Source organism: Gallus gallus, chromosome 1, assembly GCF_016699485.2.
Source record: "Gallus gallus isolate bGalGal1 chromosome 1, bGalGal1.mat.broiler.GRCg7b, whole genome shotgun sequence".
Lineage (NCBI taxonomy): Eukaryota > Metazoa > Chordata > Aves > Galliformes > Phasianidae > Gallus > Gallus gallus.
In genome coordinates this window covers 133,392,625-133,414,245 of record NC_052532.1, presented here as the reverse complement: position 1 = coordinate 133,414,245, position 21,621 = coordinate 133,392,625, and the positions used below count along the sequence as shown (strand labels likewise).

Genomic DNA, 21,621 nt, shown 5'->3' with positions numbered 1-21,621 from the left:
CTGCCCATGGATGAAGTTCTTCAAACAGCATGCTCTGAAGTGTGTCACCTGTTCCATGAATACAGCTGGTACTGGCCAAAGCCAGTGAGGCAGACACACTACAGACGTATGATTTACTATTGAAGTCTGATACATCTGTTTCCTCTTATTTTGCTAAGCTGCGCACCATACCTGACAGTCAGGACCAGGGCAAAAGGAGGCAGCTGGGAGAAAAGGTCGAAAGAAATCTCAGTAAAAAAGGAATGCCTAAGTCTGCAAACCATTCACTATTCTGGTGTGTGAGCCTACCCATCCAGCTGCTGGAAATCTTGAAATGTACCAGCCAGTGACACCAGTACAGATGGCCTTTTCTGAGCGTGGCTTAGAGTAGAACTTTCTGTGTCCGACATTACAAACTGCCCACCACCACCCAGTTGCAGTGGGCTGGTGGAATTCTTTATAAATCTGATTGCAGACAAATATTTCAGTTACTAACACAGAGAGAATAAAAGATCAAAGGTGGGACAGCATACAAATTCAGATATCTCTATAAAGAAATGAAAACAATAAAGCATATATTAAATATTATCTGCCCATTAATCTCTGGAGTAAATTCAGAAAACTAATTAAAAGCTTCTACACAGATAAATGATAAGCTTCTTTATTCAATGAGCTCAACATATGAACAAACAGAGGTTTGTGTTGATACCATCGTTATTAGCGATTGCATTAAAGCAAATGATTTTTGTTGTGCTACTGGGAGTACAGTGATTTGAAAAGCAAAATGCTAAGAGAGAAAAAATTCACAGCTTCACTGCGCTGAACATATCACATTTCCTGTCCTTTGTTCATTTATTTTGGGTAATGATAACTCTTACAGGTCAGCATGATGAAAAATGACAACAACGAAAACCAGCAAAAACAAAAAAAAACAACAAAAAAAAAAGAAGACGAGAAGAGAACAGACTACAGCCTGTACAGTACCAGCAGAAATTTCTGCATAACCGTTCTACAGTGCAAATCCAGCTTTAATGGGCAACACTGTCTTCCTGCATGGGAAATTCTCCAATTCGTCAGTCGCTACTGCACCTTGTTTCTCTTTTCCTGCTATCGGTGTCAGCAGTGGCAAGGGATTTTGTCTGTATTTTGTAGGAAGGTTTGTCTCCTCAACCGTAATTGATAGATGTTCTATTTTTGTGGTGAGACAGCTCTGTGTTGCGTGACGTGGCATTGCAGTGCTGCACGGGGAGCTCATGAGGCAGCCAGTGCTGCTTTATGGGGTGCCCAGGGCAGAGCCTCCTGCCAGCCAACTCTTCTGAGGGGTGCTGCTTGGAAAAGGGGGATCCTGAGCAATGCTTAAGACAACAGATCTTACAGCTGAAGTTGTGCATTCAATATAAATGCAGCACCTGAAATAATTAATTTAGATACATAGTTGGTCCTGAATCGGGTTATTTTGGATCCATTAAAACGGATCTGGCCCCAAATAATAAGATATCTTCCTGTGGCTCCTATGCAAGAAAATACATCGTCAGACTTGAATTTTTTTAGCCAGGATGCATTCTGGTGACCCAGTGCTGTTCGGCATAAGAACAGCTTTGAGCTGATGAAATGGAGGAATGAGAGCAAACTAAAACTGCTTTTGTGTCTGTTTTTTATTCATACTCAAGCATCTCCCTACTTCTTACTCTACAGGAAACCCTCCCTACTGACTAAAAGGGAAGAGAGGTTTCAGAATGTCTGAACGTAATGTCCTCTTGAACACAGGCTAAATGCAGGATATAGCCCAGAGAGTATAAAGTGCATTTAAATGTTAGCATATTCATTCAGCTGCTGTGTTCCAGAAACAGAGAAGTCATTAAAAGCCCTATAGCAAAGCATCAAATTATGCCTCTGCCAGATATTAACTTTGAAAAGAAAGAATAAAGGCACTCTGAAAACCATAGTGAAGTACTGATCTGCTGATTCACCTCATGCTCACGTACTGTGAAAGTTAGAATTGCAAAATAACAGATCTTTTCTGTGCCAAATGATATTGGTAGGAAAGCGTGTTTTGGCTATGATGGGTGCTTCTTTCAGTTCTGAATGTGCATTTACCCCTCCCACTTGCAAGCAAATTTGCTATCAGAATGTCAGGCTGACGTGCTGTTTTATTTGCCATCTGTGTCATATATTGGTACCGACACACTAGGTGTGTGTCCCAAAAAGCCTGAATTGTTGCACGTTCTTACATATCATTCATAATTACCAGGGGTAAAAATCACAAGGCAAAAAAAAACCACCAAAAACCAACCAAACAACAAAAAAAGACAGATCTCTATTCATGCTGAATAGCATTTCATTTCAAACACAGTGCCATGGCCATTGCTGAAGCACCACAGATGGAAAAATAGGACCTGAACGCCTTCAGCATACCACGATTTTCACAGGTAATCTAAAAAAATCAGCACTGGCTACTTTGCAGAAAGTAAGATACTTTATAGTGTATGTATTCTTCAGCGTCTTTATCAATGACATAAGCAGTGGGATTGAGTGTACCCTGAGCAAGTTTGCTGACGAGCAAGTTTGCTGACTGCACTAAGCTGAGTGGTGCAGTTCACACAACAGAAAGAAGAGACATCATCCAATGGGACCTGGACACGGTTGAAAAGTGGGCACATGAGTATCTAATGAAGTTCAATGAGACCAAGTGCAATGTGTTGCACTTGGCTTGAGGCAATCTCAGAAATGAGTACAGACTGGGAGAAGAACTCACTGAGAGCTGCCCTGCAGAGAAGGACTTGGAGGTCCTGATGGATGAAAAGCTGCACATGAGCCAGCAGTGTGCCTGCAGCCCAAGAGGCCGACTGTATCCTGGGCTGCATCAGCATCCCTGGACAGCAGGGAGAGGAAGGTTACTGTCCCCCTCTGCTCTGCCCTTGTGAGGTCCCATCTGGAGTACTATGTATGAGCCTGGGGCCCCGAGCACAAGAAGGATGAAGAGCTGTTGGAGCTTTATGGCCCAGAGGAGGGCCATGAAGACAATTAGAGGGCTAGAGCACCTCTCCTGTGAAGAGAAACAGAAGCAGCTGGGCTTGTTTGGCTTGGAGAAGGCTCTTGGGAGACCTCATTGAGGCCTTCCAGAACTTGAAGGGAGCTTACAAGCAGGAGGGGGACCAACTTTTTGCATAATCTGATAGTGACAGGACAAGGGGAAATGAGTTTAAACTAAAAGAGAGGAGATTTAAGTTAGATATTTCAAAGAAAGTTGTTACTCAGAGGGGTCTTGAGGCACTGGCACAGGCTGCCCAGAGTGGCTGTGGGAGCCCCATCTCTGGAGGCATTCAAGGCCAGGCTGGACGGGATCCTGGGCAGCCTGATCTAGAGGTTGGCAACCCTGCCCATGGCAGGAGGGTTGGAGCTAAGATCCCCTCCAACCTAAGCCATTCTAGGATTCTATTGTTCTGTGATTCTATGATTCCCTTCTACCGTGACTCTAGCTTTTGTCAGCATACCTGATCCAGCTTTGAACAAGCAGAGAAGCAGGAATGTGGCTCAGTGTAGGCTTGCTAGCTTACACAGTTACCCAGTGCCACCAAAACTATGTCGTATAGGACGGCTAAATGTAGAAGGAAAAGAAGCAAAAAGAGAAAAAGGAGAAAAGAGGTGGAAGCAACTGTCAGGGAGCCCTGATGGTTGATGGGTCAGATCCCCCTGGCTCCCAGACTCACGCAAAACACCTGGGAGAGGCAGTCACGGGGCTATGGCTTCAGATGGGGAGAAAGAGGGAAGTCCCTAAAATCCTCACAAAAAATGGTATCCTGATGGCATTATTAGGAAACCAGGAGAAAAGCCTTTGTTATGAGATGGATCAGCATTTTTGGTCACGGGGATGCTGTTGTTGCCCTTGTCTGCTGGGTTTCAAGCAGTCTTGAGGGTGTCTATAGAAACAGTAGCAACTTTAGTGTCAGCAGAAAAGATAGTAATTTATTGAAACTATGACAAAAGTAGTATAAAATCCAATACGACAGCACTTCACTTTATTTTCATACATCCTACTGCCAAATTATTATGGAGGTATTTGGATATGGGGATTTTTTTAATTAAATCAGAGCAATATTTGGTTCCCCTCGGGTGTTTTTCCCTCCCACCGTTCACCTGGCTTTGCATCCTTCAAAAGGCAAGCTCCTGAAAAAACTTTTCTGATGGTTCCTATTGTTTCCTACTTCAAGTGAAAAAAAAAAAAGGACATGATGTTACATCTGAAAACCAAGACTTTGTGAATGTGTAAACTTCAGAACTCTAAACCTTTCAGACTGTGCCAATGTAAACCAGCCCAAAGTGCAGAGAATTAAGTACACTTTATCCTTTCTGTCTATGATTGAACGTGTTCCAGTACTCCTAAAATTGGCAGCAAGGAGTCTCTCAAATCCCTCAAAGCAGAGCAGAGCTTTTTCAAATGGGTGTCGGAAAAAGAGGGCAATCCTCATCCAAATCTCAGTCCCATCCCTGTAGTTCTCTCCTTTGGAAACTCTCACCTTTTGTTTTCAGTCACTTCACCCTTAAGGACACAGGACAGGAAAAATAAAACCTGTATTTTCTAAGTGAAATGCTCTCTATTCCCTTAGTGAAGATGACACAGAAATTTTAACGAGCACTTTTGCAAGGCACATCTGCCTATACATCACTCGCCCTTTTACATGTTGCCCCATTGATGTCCAACCTACCTGCTGTCAAGAAACACAAGTTTCTTGCTCCAACCTCTGGCAGCCAAAATGGCTGGGATACACATTTTGAGAATCCAACCACAGGTTTTCTGATCTCCTCCCTGCCCTGTATCTCCTTCCCCACGGCACCCCAAGCCAGCAACTCCTCCCATCTGCAAGCCAACTCTGTCCCCACTCCCCTTCCTCATCCTGGACCTGGTCCGTGGGTCAGAGGCTGCGCACGAGCACTGCCATGAGTAACACGCTGCATGCGTTGGAGATGTGTGTCTGGGTACTTGTGAGCACTGCCAAGCCACATAAAGCTCAGTGTACGTATGGGCCATAAGGAGATGGAGTGATGGAGTTTAGCTGCTGCTGTTCAGGTGGACAAAAGGGTCCGAGCTAGGTTTGGTGAAGGGAGCTGGAATAAGAAAGCCACTAAAAGGCTTCACATATCTCCTCCTAACTCGGAAATGTTTTACTGGAATGAACAGCTTCAATTTGTCCACAGTCTAATTCCAGGCTATTTTAAAACTGACATTACCCCGAGAAATAATGCCGAGTCCTAAACTGTACTGTGAGGTGTGCAGTAAATTTTTAGTCAGCTAAAGAGCAAAGAATGAAATGCGAGAGAACATTTTTCCTGATACATTTTTTTTCTCTCGCTTCATGGCAATATTGATGGGAAGGATAGTAGCATTGCTGCTGAATGGTGAATCGCGTGGCTATAAAGATGCATTATGTGCATCAGTCCAGCAGGCAGTTCTCTCAATCTTGCCTCCTCTGCAAATGCAGTTATCTTGCTCTGGCACTTTGCAAAATCCTCTAAATTACTATTAAATTAAATACTTTTAATTTATGGGGGATTTTAGCTGAACTCATATTTCTCTGCCATTAATTATCAAGCGTTTTACTGACGCTGTGAAAAACATTAATAAATCAATCTAAATGAACTCCTACCTTCCCCACTGAACTGGGGCTGCACGTCATCAGTCACACTCCAACCTGAGAAGGTAATATTATTTCCTTTGGATTCATCACCAATCTCATTTTGAATCATGCATTTCTGAGTGGGCTCGGGGCGACATTTTTAAACATGAGATTTTTAAGCTAGTGATGGGGGTATGTCTAAGTTGCATGAATATGTGGATGGATTTTCAGATGTTTTCTGTGGTTCGAAACAATTTCCCGTTTGCAATGTTAAGGCCGTCTCGTATCTTTCTTTCCTTCCTTTCTTTTTCCTCCTTTTTTATCCCCCAGAAATGGTAATTACATGAGCTATCTTTCAAATAAAATACAACTTCCAGTGTATTCTTAGACACCGTGGGGCTCTGGGGAAAGATTGGTGGAAACACAGGTAGTGATAAATCACTGAAATTGAAGAACCTGTAGGTGTTTAGAAAGGTACTTAGATGACTACATATGGATTTCAGTGCCGAACTGTCGCACTCAAAATTGAAAATATTGACCTTGATATGCAGGGCTGGTCTTCAGTGTGCCTTAACATGGTGAAAGGATTTGCAAGGCTTCGATGCAGGTAAGTCATATCCCAAAATATAGACTAAGTAGGACTGTATTAGTAAAGCAGGCAGGTGGGGTTTTCCCATGCTGACAACACTACTGGGGACACTCTTATTACTCAAAACAGTGTTGTCCCAGAGAGAAAAAAACGAGACTGTAATTTCACAGACCAGACAACAAAAGTAGATGTTCCCATTTCATCCACTGTTTTCCAAAGCCAACACAAATCTTGGCAGAGGAACATATTTTATGAAGTTATGTGGACTGACTTAATGTATTAATCTTTACAGTGACACAGATTATTAGAAACTCAATGATATGTGGAATGTTTTACGATGTGCTTTCACTCTGATAAATAGCTAATCACCATATATTTGTGACAACAGAACATTACAAGAAGCAGTGATATGTGTTCTGAAAAACACCAGTGGTCCTTTTATGCCCTCTGCATAATGTTCTGTCATCTGTGATGCTTAACTTCGCAGCGTTGCCTTCAAAAACACCAAGAATATCCATTATGAAAACCCTAACATTTGTCAGACGCCTCCTTTCTGGTCTTTTGTGGTGGTGTTTTTATTTCCCCAAGTAAAAGTGCATTACATGCCATTTGACAGCTGGTAATTGTATGCGTATTGAATTAAAGCATTGATTTTAATTTTCAAAGTCAAACTCACTCTCTTTTAGCTGAATGAATTACTTTTTTCATTAGAGAAAATATTGGTGCTGGACTTCAGATACAGGATCAGAGCTCACACAGCCTGTCCCCAGGGATATTTTCTACTGCTCCCTTTTTGAAATATTGAAAGGTTCTAACTCACCCATTATCCAGGAAGAAAAAAAAAAGAGAATAAATCTCCAAATGGTTAGCACTGCTCCTAAATTCATTGCTAGTTTTCAGCTATTTTCCATTGCATTCCAATTCCCTGGCTGCTAGGATGGTTTTTTGTCAGATAGGATAAGAAATAACAGGCTGGGCGAAGTGTGGGTGAGAAACCTTGAAAGAAATGCAGGTGCTGCTAGGAACTGCACAGATTATGCCATGGATATCAATCTATATTTAAGTCAATGGTAAGGCACACTTAAGACGACTCTCTGGGAAAAAGAGGCTCTCTGATACTTTCTCCTGTATTATCCTTTTCATAGATCCAGATACTTTTCCCTCTCTGGTCTGCTCCTGAGGGGCTTAAGTGAAGACCGCAACAGACACTCTCATGTGGAAACCATAGGGGGAAAAAAATAAAGAAGGATCACACGTTGTCATCCCAAAGAGATGTTCAAAAAAGGACTGTAGCTTTGTGCCAAGTTTCTGAAGACAGGCTTCTTCTACTGCTCTCTCAAAACCTAATCACCGTGAGCCAAGTCTCTGACCTGTTGCTCTTATCATGCATTCAAAGACATCTGCTGCTTCCTTATTCTTAGACTATCAAACCAATTATCTCTGGCTCAGTCTGGATTTTGTCCCACTCTGGAGTCTGTGAAGCTGTTCAGCCTGCCCTGACATCCCCCCCCCTCCACCAGGGAGATCCTCCTCCTCCCCTCCTCCTCCTACGGCATCGCCCCATCCAAGCCTGGCCTCCTTTGGTGCCCAGTTGGGATGAGGAGGCTGGGCCTCTCTGCCCTCACTCACAGCCCTGAGGGGGAGACCAGGCTGCTCTGCCCTCTCCACAACACCGAGAGAGAGACCAGGCCACTCTGCTCTCACATCAGTAAGAAGCAGCAGCAAGACCTTGAAAGAAAAGGGGCTAAAGCCCTGTAAACCTGGCTTGGAGTTATGGCCGAGCCCTGTATGCCAGGCCGCTACAGCAGAGCTGGAAGGAGCGAGAGCAGCAGCTGCTGCCCTTCCACAGACAAGTTTCCTGCTAATGAGGAATCACGTTTAGGACAAGGAATGTGCTCACTACCTACAGCTCCAGCCACCCTAGGGATGTGACAATTGGGCTGAAGATTTTGTTGTCGTACCATGACTCCTCTATTTGTTGCATAGCAGGCTGAACAAAAAAAAAACTCTCAGCAGAGTTTAAGAATTCATTTTAATGCTATGTTTCGATTCCTCCATGCCTCAAGATCCCGTGTGCATGCTACAGCTTTCTCTTATTTCTCTATCTAGCAACTCACTACCTTTCTCACAGGTACTGCTACAAAATCCAGAGATAAGACTTAATTCAATCCTATCTCCCACTGAAAAAAACAATTGTATGTGGAGAAAAGCAGATGATGTCCCGTCTCATGCATTTTTGCAGCTCTGCTGGTATACGTGAAAGAAAATGCTTGTCCACATTAGTTACTCTGGATCTTTTCTCCCCTAAAACCTGTGATTCTTTTTGCAGCTGTGCATTAAAATGGGTTTTCTCTGAGGCATAATAAAAATATCACAGTAGTGACATACATCATCTTTTGGACGCCATGTTATGTGATGAAATTTTTCACGGTACACTTAGTTTGCATTTGTCCAAAGTAACTGAAAGTGAGAATGTGCACTGACCTGCTCCAGAGCAATCGTATTAGCCACCAATAATGCAGAAGATCACGTGCGTCAATTTGACTCTGTGCAGCACAGTGTGTTTATTATTTCTGCAATAAACTGTGGAAGAAAATAAAGTGTGAGAGCATTTCAATCATGTCTAGCTGTCCTATTGCTATAATATTACTTTAACAGTAGAAGCAGATTGGGCATATATGCACAGCTCTTTTCTCTGTCTGGCACAGACGTCTGTTTTACCAACCAGTTTTTGTTTTTAATTCTTATTTTAGCCAAACTCTTACAGCCTTTACAAATGTCCAATACAAATGCTGATCTCTATTTCCACATTTAGACCAGCTACTGTTATACTGCTTCCATTTCAGTGTGATAAAGGAAGCTACCGGTTCAGGAGTTTGTTGCTTATTTGAGGGGTAGCTGCTATTCTACAAATGAAGGGAGCGACTGATGCCATTTCTTTGCTGTACAGCTTTTGCTCATTAATAAATTTATCGTGTAAAAATTGAGGGTGCAATTATGGATGAGGAGAGGAGATCATGCACGCATTCAAATATTTCTTGATATCAGAACTAGGGAACCTGACACTAATCAGAGCCACGCCTGTAATGAGGATTTTCTGAGAAGCTGATGCTCCTTGGAATGCAAAGGTGAACCATACAGCAGCACATCGGATTGTTATTACCTGGAAATAATAGGATGATAGCAGATCTTCATGTGGGGTTGAAAGAATCACGAGCATTTCTGGCCTCTATCCAAGGACAGCCAGGAAGAATTTGGGGAATTAGTGGCCTCTTCAAGAAAAAAAGGTGCTGGCAGCCCTGGGATTATGTGGATTTTCTATATGATTCTTTTGTCACTAAGATTACACAAGCTTCCAGCCTTGTCTTGGCAAAATGTGAGAAGATTTTAAATGGGCTTTACCCTAGAGGGCCAGATTCCAAGACGACGTTACACAAATAAAGTGATGAATGGGATGCCTATATATCGTTTATTTCCTCTTGGAATTGGTGACCTTCCATCACTCAGTAGTTTCCTTCACACTCCCTCACTTGCGAATTATAAGTTAATCAAGAGCACAATGGAAACAATGCACGCATAGCCTGCTGGCTGCATTCATCTCTCTCCTCAGGGTGGATTACGGATGTTGAAGTTGTAATGAGTTTTCTTTTAGTCCAGTTTTGACCTCAATTCTGACTTTACCAGCAAAAATGTATTGTGTGAGATTACACAAGATGTATTTGGGAAATACACTGGTGATCTGGGAAAGGGTTTGTGAAGCAGGATTAGCTTAAAAAAGAGTATCTCCTGGCTTTCATCTACTCTGACGTAAAGAGAGGAATGGGAATGGAAAAGAGGTCTCCTGTACTACCTCCTAAATCCCGCTCCTGGTTTTGCCACAGAGAATGAGTTTGATGCTATTTCACACTTATCAGTGCAGAGGAAGCAGTATTTCAGCATGCCGATCTGTTTTACAGAGCCCGAGCCTGGGCTTGTGGGACTCCCCCTCAGAGGGAATGCAATGCATCGGTTGCAAATATTTATTTTCCAGCTACACAGATACACAATGCCAGTGAATGGAATACCAGGAAAAACCGTTCTCACGCAGCTGATAATACCAGTGGTAACAAAGAAGGAATTATTCTCATTATAAAGAAGAGTTGATCTGAAAGGTAAAGAGAGGTGGTAATTAATTTCCTTTAATAGTCACACTGGGATCTCCTGTAGTGTGCGGTCTGATGTTAATAATACATTTTCCCCCCTATAATTAATGTTCATGTTCTGTTCCTGGGGGATTCTTCTCCACTATCCTCAGCATTGTCATTACCCAAGCACACACAAGCAACTTGAGCACCTTGGTCGATGCAATATCTAATTCAAGCTCTGCTTCTCTCGCCCGTGTCTGATCCCCTGCCAGGTGAGTGGCAAATGCCGTCACTGGAACATGCAGCCTCAGGAAATGTGGGAGATAATAAAGCATTTAGCCCTACTTCAGAGGCACGCTAAATGCTAACAAAGCAATAGGATAGCGCAAAGAGCAAATGACCCCCTCTGCCTGTCCCGCTTTCTGAGGCTTGACGTTCAGCGACAGGGAGGTGGAGACTGACTCCTTGCTGACCTTGTGGAGTCGCAAGGCTGTGCCACAGCAGAGCGACTAGGGAAGATGTGGGACTTCAGAGCAGCCCATGGCTTTCAGGCTTGGTGCTGAGGGCACAGGCAGAGCAGAAGCAGCACAGCATGGGCTTCTGCTGGCTGGCTGCAAGTCTCTGGTGTAAACCAAAGCCCTCCTGAAACAGTTGCTCTATGCACCAGAAGCCAGTCAGCAACAGAACTGCTCTAAGATCCTCTCACTAAGCCACGCTGGATGCTCCCTGGATGCAAACATGGGCATGATTCTGCCCTTTTTTGGAAGGAAACAAATGAGAGTGATAAGCTGGTCCTTAACAGAAAGAGCAGAAAGGCAAAAAGCTTAGAAAGGACTAGGTAAACAAATGCTATGATGCTGTAGCAGCTTCCCCTGGAGTTTTATACAAGATTTTATTGGAGGGATCCTGCAGGACAAAGTTGCCATGGAAGTTGTTCTTTTCCCTTCTAAACTACCTTGAGCTTGCAATGGATGCTGATTTGCATTCACCATGTTTTAGATGATAAGGGAGGATGACTCTGTGCCCCTTGGCAGATGTAAAATAAAAGGAGGGACCATGACAAAGAGCTCAGATAGATTCTTTCTGTTCCTGAAAGACAGCAGAGATGCGTGTTTAGGAGAACACAGATGCAAATGCCTTTTTTTTTTCTTTTTAAGGGGCAAAAACTTCCCAAAAGTAAATGTTTCCAGAGATGCTACATGTCCCACTGCTGTACCCTCCATGGCTGCTGCTGCTGCCCACTCCTCATGCACGCTCCCACCTCAGCACATATAGCCCTCTACACTCCCTGATGTAGCCCAGAGATTTACGTTTTCTGGGAATGCCTTCGTGTATAAAACATAACAGTTTCCTCAGCTTTTCTCCCCTTTAAGGAAAAACTGAAATACCTCCATGTTTCGTGTTAAGACTAGATTTTATTTACCTCTGTATGAATCAGAACAGTATTATGCCTAATTTTGTTTGCGCATAGAAAATTCTCTAGATGTATGTCTGGGAAAAAAGGATATATTTCTGAGAAAAAGAGAAAAAATCCTGGCATTTGAACACCGTCAGAAAGGCCTAGTATTAAAGACAGAGCTGTAACGCACACAAAGTGCTTCTTGACGTTTCTGGCTAGTTGACATATCTCTAAAGCAGTAAAATTAATGAGTAAATAACTAGAAAGATGGAAACAGAGAGTGCTGCTATTACTGACCCATTAGCAAGCGGGTTCCTAAGATTCAGAGACGCTATATAAGCAGGTTTAAGGTCAAAATGCATAAATTCATATGACACAAATCCATCTTTCTAGCAGAAATGTTTGCAAAATCAGCATTCATATACAGGATATAGCTAATATAGCATAGTGACTTCATAATAACCTACCCGGAAATACTTTATTGTACGGAAAATACTTTGAAGGGTAAAATTTCAGCCACTATTTTAAACATTGCACGTTCTCCTGCTCAATCTGACAGAGTATGTTTCTCAAATACATTCAAGCCTTTCTCCTGTTTTCCAAATTTATATTTCCTATTTTGCACTGGAAAAAAAAGAAAATGAGGAGGGAATGGAAAGCAGAGAGAAAATGTGTTGTTGAAGGTATCAGTGAATACCTGCATCCAGTTCAACCTGCATCTGGTTAATGGAAAACTGAAATACATCTTCTCTTTACTGGACAAATTCGGATTTTCTGAAATCTTCAGTAAAAACTAACTAGCTGTAAGATGCATAACAGCTCTTCAGATTAGAAGTGTGACATTAGTAGCACATAACACAGAAGTTACTTGCAGGTGGTGTCCATTGGTGTAAGGTGTTTCCCAGAATAAGTAGTCCTAAATGACCTGTAGCTTCTTCTCCCACACTGAGTAACCAGCGTGAGACTTCAGTTCAGGAGGCACTGAAGGCACAGTGCAAACTGCCCATGCAGATTCCCAGTTCCAGAGAGCAGTGAGGGATAGTGAGTCCCTGATAGGTTGCCGATGCACTTCAGTCACAAAGCTTTGGAGGCCATCTCCTCTGAACTGACAGGCACATGATTTCCAATGAGAGAGCCACAGTAAAGCCATGTAGTGGGGCTGCCTCATCCTCTACCTTTCAGGTGCAACTGTAGACCTTCTAGTATCAACTTTGTGGGTGCCCCATCCAGGGCTTCACATGGGGAAATGGTCCTGCTGGGGCACAGCAGCAAAGAGACTCTGAAGGCTGTTTTTAACAAACTGAGGAAAATAATTGTACATTTTGACTTACATTGAGAATGTATCCTTTTGTCTAACGCTCCTGTACCCACCTGGGGAGCCTGTGTCTTAGGGTACACAGATTCTGCTCATTCCAAAAGCTTGCTTCTAACTAGAGGGTAACTAAAGTCCTTTTTAACACCTGTATACTTTATGGATTTAATATGCTAATGTGAAAACCTGTCTTGAATATCTAATCCTAAAATGTTTTACTTTCTTCTTCTGTGCTCTTAAGTAGTTAGTCCTGCTAATTCAACTCCATCAGGATGAAAGGCATTAAATGAAACGTCTGGAAGGAATTAATTTAAGTGCTTATCAAAGACTGGTAACCTCAGTTTTCACTGGTAAGTAAAATGAATGCATGTGGAGGGGAATTAGATATATTGATTCAGCTCTATTGTGAAAACAGCTTGGAGAGAATGCCCAGGAAAACATGCACCATGTTAATAGAACAACTACAATGACCCTGAGCACACTAACTGCATTTCCACTTTGTCAAAATCAGTGTCAAAATGCCAACAACAGCATAAAGCTCATATTTGTTCTGTGAGGTGCCCATTTCACAATGGGGCTTTGGGAAAAAAAAAAAAAAATCTTCATCCATAAACATTTCATGATTCGTATCTACAGATAATACTATAGTTCTGCAGAAAGAGAACTAAAAAATAACAGGGGACAGTGTTCAGGGACTATCCTTGGACTATATTTACAGCTCCTCCAGCCCCACTGGCAGATTTTCATCAAGTCTCCAGACTTGAGTTTCTCTCGTCTTTCGATGGCATGACCAGAACTGAGATTAGGGCTGGGGACTAGTGGGGATAAAAAGCAAATGGTAGAGCCAGGAAAAACAAAGCTTAGGAAGCTGAGAGAATAGGAGTGCAGTAAAACAGGCCCAGCTCGAGGGCTGGCTGGGAATAATACACTTTAGTTTCTGTTAATCTGGCATTTAATGTCGGGGACAAAACCAGAGCTTGGACCCAGAGATCTGTATTTATTATTGGATCTTATCAGATTTACCAATATTCCAGTTACAAACAACAGCAAAACCTCACTGTTGGCTTGCTTGTGGAAACACAAGACTACGCCTTAGCCTGGGCCAACACATAGGCTTCCTGTACTGTGTCCAGTTCTGGGGCCCCCAGTGCAGGAAAGACATGGAGCTCTTGGAGAGGGTCCAGAGAAGGGCCACAAAGATGATCAGAGGGCTGCAGCACCTCCCTGACAAAGACAGGCTGAGGGAGCAGCGCTTGTTCAGCCTGGAGAAGAGAAGGCTGCAAGGAGACTTCACTGCAGCCTTCCAGTATTTAAAAAGGGCTTATAAACAGGAGGGGAATCAACTTTTTACTTGGGTAGATAGTGACAGGACAAGGGGGAATGGTTTTAAGCTCAAGGAGGGAAGGTTTAGATTGGATGTCAGGGGTAGTGCTTCACAGAGAGAGTGGTGAGGTGCTGGCACAGGCTGCCCAGAGAGGTTGTGGATGCCGCATCTCTGGAGGTGTTCAAGGCCAGGCTGGATGGGGCCCTGGGCAGCCTGCTCTAGTGCCAGATCTGGAGGTCAGTTGGCCTGCCTGTGGCAGGGAGGTTGGAACTTGAAGGTCCTTGGTGTCCCTTCCAACCCAAGCCATTCTGTGATTCTGTGATTCTGTGATTCTGTGATTCTTCCTCACTACTCACCCTTGCACAACATAAACTCTTAAACTCAGTTTGCAGTAGGACTCTTTTTTTGGCAGATACGTAAGATATTAAGGGCTATTATTAGCTTACTGAAATGAAACTGCTGTTCATATGAAAAGCTTCAGTGCAAAATCAGGACGTAATGACCTGAAACATGTATGGATTCCCTGCCTTGCCAAATAGACATGTTCCAGCAAGGGCTATCCTGCACTGGGTTCCGGCGTCTAGAAGTTAATGAGGATTCACATGCACATAGTGTAGGAACAATACTGATCAAAGCTGCAGCCCTACTTCAAAAAGACAGAAGAAGTAACAGTTTCTTGAGACTGTGTCTCTGCTGCTGAAGAGAACAGTGTCTGGTCAGTGACTTGTTCAGTTGGAATGAATGAGCAAGCGGAGCATCAATCACTGATGTGAGATGTCAAGCAGCTTACAGCTTTCTAGGCTTTGTTTACTTGCATGCAACATATGCTCATGAGTAAAGTTTCTTAGCATTCTTGTCTCTATCATCTGCAGTTATCTGAATCCCACAAAGCAACAGCTCTGATTGGAATGTCATAGGCTCTGGGACAAACCTCTTCTGGTACCTGGGTCCTCCTTGACCCACTTGACCTAAGGTCAAGTGTCCAATGATGCAGGGTGAATGACTACCTGTAACATTAGAAGCCCTTGGAGGCCCACTGGGCTGGACTGTGTACAAATGCCACCAGAGCAAATGGCTTGTGAATAACCCTGGAGCAGATATGAGCCACAAGAGTACATTGAGGCTGAGGGCTAGTGCTACAGGAAAGGTTAAAGGAGGGGCTGGTGGACATGTGGCTGCAGGCATCTGGTATTAGGACTGAAGAACAGTATGTTATGCTGTGGGGAAGAGTAATGAACCCTAAGCCCAGTATGGAACCAAACGAAGTCAGCAAAAAGGCCACCTGCAGCAGAGCTGACTAGTCCTTGCTGTAGCCCAGCAGGCCTTGTTGGCTGTACCTGCAGACTGAGTACCTCAGACCCACCTGTTTTCAACCCTAATCCTCATCCTAAATCTAATCCTGCCTTTAATTATCACCCCAAAACTCCTACTCCTTAATATTAACATTAGATTTGGGTCCAAAGTGTTCACTGATGGATGTCATGTGAGATACATGGTGAGGGTGAGGGCCATATAGCTATGGATAGCCCTCTGATCAGGATTGGGAAAGCAGAGGAGAGAAATTCATTACTATGCCCCGCAAGTCCTTCTGATTCAGAATGATATACTGTTGCTGGTTATGGCTACACTTAGAACTTAAAAGAGATTTTTTTGCACAGCATCTTTCTCTTCCTTGTCTGCAAAAATATCAGGCATCACTCAGTTTTTGTCCCATTGGAGAACTCCTTTGGAAATCCTTCATGGCGATGTGGCTGCCCGGTGCTATCTGCCTGTCAGGGCTGTACAGCATTACTGTTCTGCACCAAGAGGCTCCTATGGCGGTTCACTCAGTCCTACGCTGGCATTCCCCACCTTCCCTAAAGATAAAGTAGGTGTTACAGCCGAAGCCTGAGGGCCTGAATAGCCACCTTTATATCTTGCTTGAGCGCTGTTTGCTACATAAACTAGCTTCCTGGCAGCAGACTGGATGCTTTTAGAGGCGTGGAGATGGGAAAATGCAAAGGTAGTATTTCTGCTTTAGGGCTGTGCAGGAATGCCCCAACTGGAATGTCCTACATGGAGGGCAGCCCACACTCAGGGCAGTGAAAGAGTCGCTGTCTCAGCTGCTGTAATGCACATTTGACTGAAGTCTTCGGTTCTGAAGAAGCTGCATTTTTCTGGCACATTTCTAGGAAAGTAGATCCTCAGTTTGCTGCCAGGTAGGAAGGAAGAGTTAAGTTTTTAAGAGCACTGAGCGGCACATTAGCAAGTGTAAACGCATCCAAAAAATGAAAAAGGACTGTATTACTGCTTCTGATTCACCGTTCTGTGCCAAATAACACTCTCTCAGTCACCTTTTCTTCCTCAAAGAGAACAGGTTGCGACAGATTGAAGTCTTCTCCCCTGCTATGTCAGGAGCCTTTATGTGACAATTACAACATCATTTTTGTTTTACGATCAGCTGAAGTCAGTTCAAAACAGCACTTCACCTCACACACGAAATAGTACGGCTTCATGTGACAGGGACTGCAGTTTGGCAGAAGCAATTCCTCATTTACAATCTGCTTTCTTCTGTCTCAGTGTTTTCCACCCAGTGCAGAGTAACTTTAGTTTTGAAGTCAGTCAGGCTTATCTGGAGGAATGACTCATCTAGGGCAATCAGAGTAGCCTGCTCCTGCATGCTCGGAGAAGCACTCAAACGTTGAGCAGCGGAGGAGGAGAAAAACTACAAATCCATGACAGGGAAAACCTTGGTCCTTCCAGATAAAATCTGTGATATTTGTCAGCGGCTCTGTGAGTAGCAGTGCTGGCACTCAAAAGGGGAATCTCTGTATCTCCTCCCTTTCCACGGTGATTTCCTTTTTCCCCTGTTCCACCCAGCTCACATGCCATGGGCAAAGCTGGCCTCAGACAGTTCAGAGAAGCCAGCTGGCTGTGTGTGAGCCCCCGCATCAGGGGATCCTGCCGATGTAATCTACAACACCATGTTTCTAGCTTTTTTTGTATGTCTCCAGTATAGCAACTAGCCAAGAGCAGGCCTAAATGCTGCAGTGTTTGGCTTCCCCTGACAATTCACTCTTTCACATCATCCATTAGACGTATGAAAATAATACAGCATTTCCCATTAGTAATCTCTCCCACTTGTGATTTCTTTTCTTTGTGGCCGGAGGAGATGAAGTGTGCAGTTACCCCACAAAAAGCTCTCCAGAGCAACCACCATGAATTCAGGAAACCTGGCCCTCAGCCCATCCACTTTTCCTGATTTTGAACAGTTCCTATTTAATTTCTCTCCTGGCTTCTTTTCCTTTTTAAAATGCTTATCTTTTAAGGCTAAACACATGAAAACACAGTGTTCCTAGGTATGAGAGGACGCATGCAAGTCTGCCTGCAGCCTGCCTCAGGCTAGTCCTGCACAGACCCAAGAGCTGACCACGGTCAGAGCCACAGCTGGTTGTAAGCAGGCGCCACCAGCAAGCAGCTTCATTTCATCTTACTCCTAAATCTTACACTGGGAGCAGTTTCGCAGGTGTGGAGCAACTCACTGCAGATGCGAGCCACTTAATTCAAATCCAGAAGGAAGTAATTGCACATCATAAACCAAGTTCTGTGAGCTGTGGGACTAGTACAAGCCAACATCCTAGTGGTTGGCGTCAGAATGCTCTTGTGAAGGTCATCTGGGGTCTGTAGGGCCTGGCATATACTGTCACAAAACTTAAAGATACTCCATAGCTTTGATATCTTTACCTTTCTCAGAAATTTAACTGATATTGGCCAGCAAATTCAGAATGTAGCCAGACAGGCACACATACAACCACATAGAACATGACCAAGTTATCCTTTATTCCCCCAAGAAACTGAGCAGAAAAACCCATGGTTTTGAACTCAATACCCAAACTAGGCAGGTTTCCAGGACTAGACCCTGTAAAGATTTACCAACCAAAAAGTCAGAGGTTACGATGTCTGATTTTTACCTAGCTTTCAATGTCTTTCTTCTTACCTAGCTTGAAGTATTCACAGTACAGATGGCTAACAGCAGAGATAAGTAAGTGTCAAAATGGCCTTTGTAGTCAGCAGAGAGAAACAGCAACTCTTAGCATACGGATAACCCATTTCTAAGAAAGTTATCAACATCAATCAAACATGTCATGCTTGAGAAGTGCCCTGATAGCAAAAGGTTCAGACTAAGCACCCCCCCCCCCTCTCTCTAATCCCCCAGTATCTCAGGAGACCACACTATTTTATTTCTATCTTCTATCTTTCTATCTTCTACTCAAACTTCACAGGTACCAGCCTGTAATCAGCTATGTTTAAGGAGGCTGTGGATGCCCCATCCCTGGAGGCATTCAAGGCCAGGCTGGATGTGGCTCTGGGCAGCCTGGTCTGGTGATTGGTGACCCTGCACATAGCAGGGGGTTGAAACTAAATGGTCATTGTGGTCCTTTTCAACCCAGGCCATTCTATGATTCTACGATTCTATGACTCAATGATTCTGTGATTCTATGATTCTCCACCCTGAATCCCATGGAGAAACTGCTTCAGTACTTTCTCCCAGTGGTTAGAGGAACTTCTCTACCTGATAGCCTAAACTTTCTGCACCTATACATTGGAAGTTTAAACCTTTTTGCTCTTGGGATAATTTGTGCTTTAGCTTAAATAGCTTTCCCTCATGTTTCCTTTTCAGCTACCTTCCAAGAGCAATCACACTGACTCTCAGGCTCCATTTTGCTCAGTCTTCTCATGTGCTTACTTCCTGAATCAGACTCCTCTTCACCTCCAAAAATGTACAAGAAAAGTCCCCTGAAGTGGGAAAAATGTCTTTTTCTTTTTAACTTTGTGTATATGGTGACCCTTTATTTTATTGTTCCTTCCTACTTGTGCCCTGTCCTTTAATTTCCCCTCTGCTTACATGGGCATTTCACAATGAGAGAGAAAAATGTGTTAAACACTCAGAAGCAGAATTGTACAAGCACTACATGGGGGATCCAGGGCTAAGAAGAGTCTCTGAAGTCACTCTAACGTCCTTCCTGAAAAATCGTCTGGTTGTCAGATTGGGCAAGTCCCTCTGATTCCTGTATTTCTTGGGTTCTGAAAACCTAACTGAAGGGCATCAACATTCAGCTGCCGCACATTCAAGAGATAAATTACAAATGAGAACACTGAGCACATCTCAGAAGTTATGGCATTTCCTTTGGATATTCGATATTCCATACAGCCGAGTGCTGCCTCAAGACCGATGAAAACTTCTACTGTATGCTTGATTTATGATCTATTTGGAGATAAAAAAAGTGTGCTTAATACTTTCATTTCTTTGTTTCCTCTTTTTTTTTTTTTTTTAATAACCAGGCCACAGTCCAGGAAAAAAAGCAAGTTTTGCGGATATGTTTATCGACCCTTGCATTGTGATTTAGTAATATACATCAGCTGGTACTTACTTGCACATAAATGAAAACCCGATGAGGAAAGATATTGAGCACATGTTCTAAAACAAGTATATGCTTTAAACATGCTATTAAATTGCAGTACTTGTCTTTCCTCATTTTCTGGATTTTTCCATTTCCTTTCCTGGAGTTTTAATTCCTCTGGGGCATATAATAAAGTCCTTACTCAGACAAAACTACTTTTCTATTTACTTTATGTTGAAAACTGCATGAGACAGTAATATCCTCGAGACGAGGAATTTCTTATCATTTAGGTCTACAAAATAAAATAGTTTTTTCATAGAATCATGGAATCCTTGAGGTTGGAAAAGACCTCTAAGATCATCTAGCGAACCATAAACCCACCCCCACCATGCCCACTAACCACGTCCCCCAGTGCCACATCCACACAGCTCTTGAGCACCTCCTGGGACAGCGACTCCAAAACTTCCCTGGGCAGCCTGTCCCAATGCTTGGTTAGTCTTTCTGAGGCAATTCCCTCTGGTCCTATAGCTGTTATCTGAGAGAAGAGGCTGACCTCCATGTCATCACAACCTCCTTTCAGATCACTGAAGACAGCGATAAGGTCTCCCTCAGGCCTCCCTTACTCCAGACTGAACAATCCCAGTTCCCCCAGTTGCTCCTCATAAGACTTGTGCTCCAGACACTTCACAGCTTCATTGCCCTTCTCTGGAATGCTCCAGAGACTCAAAGTCTTTCTTGCAGTGAGGGGCTCAAAACTAGGCACAGTACTTGACACAATAACTTCTGAATAAAGTAATGTGAAGTTTACCACTCCTTATTGGTAGGAATTTTGTTAAATTCCAGAGAGGACTCCCGTTTTGTAGTCATGGTGTTTATATAACCCTTCTGCTTGATCTCTGATGGCTCACATGCACCCAATTTCTATACTGCTCATGTTTAAAAATCACAAAGAGAGCAGCCCTGATCCTGCATGGAGGCTACTCTTGTGGTTTCAGCACTCCCATCTATTCTGTTCAGACAATCACACACTTTGGAAGAGAAATTCTCTTTGATTATTGTCCTTTCCAGCATTATTTACTTTTTTTTTTTTTTTTTTTTTTTTTTACTTTTTTCAAGGAATTTCCTCTTGTGTGTGCCTTTTCCTCCACACTTAGGCCTTTAGCTCAGCCTGTTGGTTAATGGGCTGCAGGCCTTTTCCACTGTCAAGGAAATAAGTCATAAGCGCTCAGCATTTTAATGTCATCATGTCATGTTCCATCTCACATTGCTTTTTTTTTTTTTTTGCAATTGCAATTTCAATGGTCTCTTCAATACCAATGAAATTTATAACACGCCAGGAGGGCTCCCTTAGTTTAAGCTGTTTTCTTATGTATTAAAGGACGATCATGAAACATTAGCCATGACACATAAGCTAAATGCGTTGAGACTTTAACACAAGGTGGATGACCTAGAGTTGGAATTTGGTACCGTCTCTCATTATTACACTGCATGTACTTTCAGTTTATTCACTGGGAATACTTGTGAGACACTGTCACTGTGATTAAGAAGGTCAGAATCTATCCTTATTGACAAAAGCTTATTTTAACACTTACGATTTCTTTTGTACAGCTTTTGCTTTGACTAGCAAGCACTTCATCAGGTGAGTCATCCCCTTTCACTGGGTCTAAAGCTTGCACAGTTTGATCTGTCAAGATTTATGGGCATGTATGCATATACCCCATTAAGCTACACCACTGAAGAGAAGGATGCAGTGTTGGAATAACGAGACACTCTCTGTGAGCAAGTAATATTAGAGTTGGGATAGAAACACATTGTAAGCATGCTGGCAAAGGAGATGATTCCTCTGAAAAGGGATCAGAGCTGGGGCTGATATTCAAGCAGCTCTTTCTGGAGTAGAA

At 43.1% G+C, this 21,621-nt stretch overlaps 1 protein-coding gene across 7 annotated transcripts in view; it reads right to left on the bottom strand.

Moving 5' to 3' along the window:
- The window catches only part of NPAS2 (neuronal PAS domain protein 2), a 98,055-nt gene that overhangs the window by 59,347 nt on the left and 17,087 nt on the right, over window positions 1-21,621 (bottom strand). For 2 of the 7 annotated variants that reach the window (XM_015277682.4, XM_015277683.4), the window contains exon 2: window positions 8,668-8,766. The exons of the other annotated variants lie outside the window; for them this stretch is intronic. The gene's annotated coding sequence lies outside the window, so the exon portion shown is untranslated. The remainder of the gene's footprint in view (window positions 1-8,667; window positions 8,767-21,621) is intronic. 7 annotated transcript variants of the gene reach the window in all.